At 41.4% G+C, this 6378-nt stretch overlaps 1 long non-coding RNA gene across 2 annotated transcripts; it reads left to right on the forward strand.

The window, feature by feature from the left end:
- The first annotated feature begins 3399 nt into the window (after positions 1-3399).
- On the forward strand, positions 3400-6105 carry LOC137099950 (uncharacterized). 2 transcript variants are annotated; one of them, XR_010910830.1, is made up of 4 exons: positions 3400-3497; positions 3778-3835; positions 4230-4456; positions 5212-6105. It is a non-coding gene; the product is annotated as an uncharacterized lncRNA (long non-coding RNA). The 2 variants fall into 2 exon arrangements; XR_010910829.1 differs by having other exon boundaries at positions 4230-6103.
- The last annotated feature ends 273 nt before the right edge of the window (positions 6106-6378 follow it).

Below are 6378 nucleotides of genomic sequence, written 5' to 3' on the forward strand. Positions count from 1 at the left end.
GAAATTGGCGAGGGTTGCGTCAGGAAGGGCCTACGGTGTAAAAACTGTGCAAAATCAACATGTTGACAATGATCCGCTTTGGCAACCCTGAAGTCACGGGATAAGTCGGAAGGACAAAAAAATTTATATTAGCAACTCTAAATACCAAATACTGTGAGGGTTAATCGTAATAAAGCGCACATGACCCTCAATATAAACCTATGTGTAAGTAATTTATTATCAGTCCCGCCCAAGACCAGCTTTTCAGCTTTTTCCAGGTGTTTGTTGTGAGTACAGATAAGGAAACTTTGAGATGGAGAGTCAAGATTCTGTAGATTTAGAGACAGCGGGGAAACAGACAGGCAGAGACCCAGAGCAAAAACAAGACAGAGGCTGCCTGTCAGTAAATCACTAGGGCTCACTGTGGTTTCCACAACAAAGGCTGACTCTCATTTTGTCTTGATTTGTTGGCCAATTATGATGAAAAATGAACAGGGCAACCGCAGAGAGGGTCGGGGATGAGAAAGAATGCTCAACATCTGCTTTCAGAAATTTTGGTTCTCCGCTGAGCTCGGATGGACACAAGTACCCCTTCTGTCAAACAGAAACTCCAGGTGTTCCACAGATGGGGTCAGGCTCGTTGATGTATAATGTGTGGCCCAAAAAGAGTTCAAGCCTCTTTGATCCCATTACCTGGGAGTCACAATCCTTTCTTTAGATAGCTGCAGCATATAAACACCATCATTCAGTTATCTATTTCTGCTGAATTCCTTGACGGTCTGTGTGTGTGTGTGACAGTATCTAGGCTAAAGAAGTGTGTGTGCTCACTGACTAACGCAATACAGTCTTCATAAAGGTAGTATTGTTAAGTTGCGTGCGAAGCTTATGCTTTAGGCTTTGGGTCCCCGCCCACCCCTGTAAACCACAGCCTTTTTTTCCTCTCCTTTTTTTCTCCCTTCTACACCTTCCCCTTTCTTTTTGTTACAGGTAAACATTTGATGTCCGCACGCAATCCTCAGAGAGTCTCCTCCCCTTGTTCTCTCTTCAGTTCCCACTCAGCGTTACTCACACTCGCTCAGTCACTCGCCACACATGTACGCACACCTCTCTCTCTTTATCTCTCTCGCCCATGCACACACAGACGTGATACCGTTCCCTCCCCATTCTTTTGACATTCCTCTCCTCGCTGACTCAGCACCTGTTTCTTATGGAGTTTATGAGGCTCCCCTCTCTCTCTCTCTCTCTCTCTCTATCTGTCTCTCTCTCTCTCTCTCTCTCTCTCTCTCTCTCTCTCTCTCTCTCTCTCTGAATGACTTGCTAAATTGACTGATTGAACGAAAACACGTGCCCACTGTCCAGGATTGATTTAAAACCGGAAGTATCTGTGAAATGCAAAAAAAAAAAAAATGCTTGAGGTGTGACTCCCTTTGTGTCGACAAAATAACTCAAGCAGGCTTATAAATACTAATATATGATTATTATTGTTATTATTTGTTGGGGAAAAAAAGGGGTTTTCCAATGGCCAATATAAATGTTGGCTTCATTCAGAATTTTATCACCCAACACAGAAAACATTTATAGTTTATTAAATTGTGTACTGTTGCTACAGGGCTTTAAGTACAGCTTATACGCAGAAAAGAAATGTGTGATTAACACCCAAAATATTTATTGTTGCGTGTGAATGATTGTGATCTAACAGATGTTGAACTGTTGTAATGGTAATAAAACAAGTCCAAATTTGGTCTCTGCCAATCAGTCATGCACATCCCTCGCTCTGTACTCTAGCAGAAAGCCTGAAGGAAGCTCGAACTGGTGACCATCATGTCCAGGTGGAGATGAACACAAATCTCTCTGCCAGTGTTTCCAGCAGCACGCATGACTTCGATCAACACTAATGACTGTAGGGGCAGAGAAGAAGCTTTTTGGTCTGTTAGCAGTATTAAACACATGCACATGTGCAACACAACACCCACACACACATATTCACATGGAGCTTATAGACAAACCCAGACGAGGGGTTAAGTAACTGCATGGAGATTTTAGAAAAACTCATCATACGGGGGCGGCTGTAGCTCAGGCAGATCCCTGGTCCTGGCTACGTGTCGAAGTGGCCTTGGGCAAGACGCTGAACCCCAAGTGGCTCAGGTGAGCATCTTGCGTGGGAGCCACCGCCATCAGTGTGGCGAGTGTGTGTGTGAATAGGTGAATGGGAGTCAACCTTGTAAGCGCTTTGGATAAAAGCGCTATATAAGTGGCCATTTACCAGACGGCATGCATATCTGTATGCACGCTATTAAGAGTCAGTCACATATGGACTTTGCAGCTTCCTTTATTTGAAAAGCACAGAGTGGAGATGCCAGTCCCATGTGCACATAAAAGAAATTATTTCAATCCCCACATTGTTGTTTCTTCTATGATAATTGTGGCCATTGATCTCTTTCACTGGGGCCTTTTGTCTCCCTCCAACCAGCCCAATTAGTAGCTCTGAGGTGGAGTGTATTATGCAAATACAAAACAGTTACTGTACCAGTACGCGCAGCCCCCAAAGACAGCCTGCACCAAGGCTATGTTAAATGAATATTAGATTTGTTGTGCCTACAACAAGTTACCTATTGTTGTGCTGGCCTTACTGCTGCTCTGGAAAAGCCACTGAAACAAGATAATCTGTCTGCGTCTCGTCAATACAGCACACTGTTTCCCTGTGCTCGGATGAAACACTGAGACAAAGGGGCTGTTTGATTGAGAATATGAAGCAATTGCTGTTGAGTGTATAAAGGAATAGTTTGACAAACTCTGGGGTTCATCATTGGACCCCTGGATCACTGTGATCTAAATTCAAATCTTTAAGGCCTTTTTTAATTTTGCCATTATTTTCAGTTTATTCCAAGTGCTCAAGTCATTCTCACTGTTTGTGGGTGTGTTTCAAGCTTAGCTCATCTCCATCACTCTCTGCTGTCGTGGGGACTTTTGTCCATGAAGCTCATGGCTGTCCTGGATATCAGGTGTGACAACTGGGTCAGGACTGTGATAAAGATTTATTTCACTCACTTTCACTGTGCATTTTCACCACATGGCTGCTGTAGAAACCATTGTTCATTTTCATTACCTACGTCAAGTGGGCAATAAAGTATTTCAGTATGGATCCATAAAAAAATGATGAAGCCTTTTGGAAATGCAAGACTAGTGTGATGGTGCCTGATGACTGTTTACCACAACATTTTTACTATATTGATAACTATTGGTTTTTTAAAAGCAGATGTTAGCAATTGGGTCCAGCACTCAAACACTTTAACCTATAATGGTGACAGACAAGCCTGGGATGTGTTGGATAGTGCGTGTCACTTTCTCTCTAGTCATGTCTGCCAGCTGTTGGTAAACACTACTCCCCACACCCCAGTCACATAATGACAGGGTTGAGCTAGAATACAATTCCTGTTTCCTGGCAGCACGCTACCAGAGAAAAGAGCAGCAGCGGCCAAGCCGCTTTGAAAAGAATACGGGGTTCATCAAAAGCTACAGTAATCTATTATCTTTATTATTAATATTATTGGTTTGCTGGTTTTAGATCTGTTTTCATTTTTATGCAAAAACATGGAGCTACACCTACCTACATGGACCTTTATTTCTTTAAAAGGTCTCTGTGGCGCAATTTGTAGATCTGTGTTTATCATTTTATTATATTCAAAGAAATCATTTTCCACTTTATGAATACAGTGCTGTTCGTGCTTGCTTCATTTGTTATGTTTATAGTGGCTCTCAGAGCTCGGCTCAAATCTAACACCTCTGTGACATTTCCAGATAAACAAGTACATCATGACAATAAAGAAAACTCTCTCCAGCAAACATTTCTCTCAAAGTGAGTAAATAGACTTCAGCCACAGCTGCCACTGTTCAGTACACCCTTAAGCTTATTTATCTTTATCAGAAATGATTATTCATTATTCCACCTACAGTAACTGCCAGGTCGAAGTGCTGGTAATTGGTTTGTACTTTGTGTGTGTAACACACATCACATACCAATTGATGTTATGCATCAATTGTATGTACGAAATACTAACGTCAGTAATGACTGTGTGGCTCAGGTGACACAGTAGAGAGAGGATTATTATTTGTATTTCCCTGTCTATTTCTGTGTAGGAAGGAACATCAAGCAGCCGCCTCAAAGGGAAAATAAATTCTCTTAGAGCCTCTGACTGGCAGATCCAGTATGATTAGCAATAATTATTAAATTGTCCCTATTGTGTTTTTAGGTACCTGGCAGAGTGAGTGAGATCACACCTCACAACATATAGTTTGAACCAAGGAACAGTTCAAATAAATAGAAAAAGGTCTGATCATGTGAACAGCATACAATGGAAGCTCAGCGTATGGATTCACTTTAGCCCACCTTTGATGTGTGAGAACGGTATGCTGACGTCCAACTTCTGCTGCAGATGTCAACTCACTCAAATGAGAGGGAGTGTGAAAGCCAAGACAGGTCAATGTGTTCCCCCTGCAGGAAAATACAATGAAATATGACTGACTGTTGCCTTAAGGCACAGGACATGAAGCATGTAGATAAGAAACTTCTTTGTTTGAACATTTTGAGGATTTTTGCTAAGCCCTTTGCTAGAAAAGTAATTACATGAAGCTTATCTCATCTTTGTATGGAAGAAGTCTGAGCAGTTAGTGTGATATAAGTCAGTGTATGCACATCATTTCACACATTAGGAAGGATAATTACAGTGCCAAAGTTGAACCCATCAAGCGCCTGTGCAGATTCTGAGCTCTGTTTAAAAAAATATGTCACGAACTATGCTAAACACTACATGGTACAATAACTGCAAACTAAACATGACACGAGTCAGCTCCTTAACTCAAGTTCTTCCAAATGAGTTCATGACAACTTTTGACATGCCAATGTAGATTTTGTGCTTATAAACACAAGCTTTGAGGAGACGCAGACTCTAAAGAGATTTTCAAAGATAAAGCTGAAGGGTTCAGTGCTTCATCAATGGATGACAGCACACACAGAGCAGTGTGGGACATCTGTTGTTTAAGACAAAGCGCCGTGCAAAATCAACTTTACGCCAACATTAAAATTTTATTCAAGACTGGATGATGTGTTCTGAGGAGGGGGTGTATGTTTTGGAGTAGTGGATACCTGCTGAATAGTGAGTGCATTGTAATATTAGAAGTGACGTAGCAATAAAGCCACTGCTGGTGACCTCTTTTTTGTTCTCTGTTTTGCAGATCACAGTATCTCTTCTTACAGTGAAACCAGAGTAGTGGTACGATGACAAAGAAAGATCCAGCATATTTAAAGGCAATAGTAAGCAGTCAGACACAGCTGTCCAACATCAGACACTGTTGCTGGACAGCTGAATTTAAACTCTCCTGCTCTCTCTTGCTCATCTCTTACTGCCTGATGTTTATAGAACCAGCAATGGGCTGTTCACCCCACAGTAGCTCTTTATGATGGTAAAGGATCGAAACTTTTATGACAGGCAACTGTTGAAATAACTATTCATTCTTCTTCAATGCTGCATTGTGTGATTCCTGCCTGAGACACAAAGTCCAGAGTCTGCTGCCAACACACTGAGGATGACGTAGAGCACTGGTTCACCTACTGAACACCAGTCAGAGCAGATTATTGGAATGGTGCAGGAGTCAGGTCACCCCTGGTTTCTGTGGAAGAAGTCATCCAGGCAACAATCAGAATAACGAATGAGCATACTGATCATATATTTGATCCAAGGACAGTTACGCACAAACTGAATATATAACAATAAACAAAATGTAAGCAGTTTTTTGTTTCTGTTAACTAAAACAAAGCTGAGCTATAATTCAACGTAGAAGCATTACACGTACTGTATCTCCTGGGAAAGAATCCCCAGGATTTTAGCTTTAGCTTCATTTTAAACAAAGTATTATAATGCTACGTATTTGTGCAAGGTTTGATAATATCACACTCAGTTGGTAGAGAAGTCCACACAGTCAATGGCTTGACTCCTGGTTCCTCCTGGCTACATGTCCTGTGGGACGACACTTAACCCCAGGAAGCCCCTGAGGGGTTACCTACTTGCAAGTTTCTTTGATAAAGGCCTGTTGTTGTCAATTGTCAGATTTGTCTGTAATTTTCAAATGTCAACTGTGACTGAATGGCTCCTGTATTTTTAGTAACCGTGATCATTTTTCCCTCACAGAAGCCTCTGAAGGTGCTGTTAAAGCTGCAGGTACTTATGAGTGGAATTAAAGGCATTTCCAACTATATTAATAACAAGGTTTGCTAAAAGGTGTACGACAAAACAATAGTTCAGTTCCTTAAACTATACTTTGTGTAATGACAAATCTGATTCAAGTGAGATATCAAAAAAAAAAAAAAAAGATTTATACATGCCAGCCTGCATGCCTGTGTGT

This window comes from Channa argus, chromosome 15, assembly GCF_033026475.1.
Source record: "Channa argus isolate prfri chromosome 15, Channa argus male v1.0, whole genome shotgun sequence".
Taxonomy (NCBI): domain Eukaryota; kingdom Metazoa; phylum Chordata; class Actinopteri; order Anabantiformes; family Channidae; genus Channa; species Channa argus.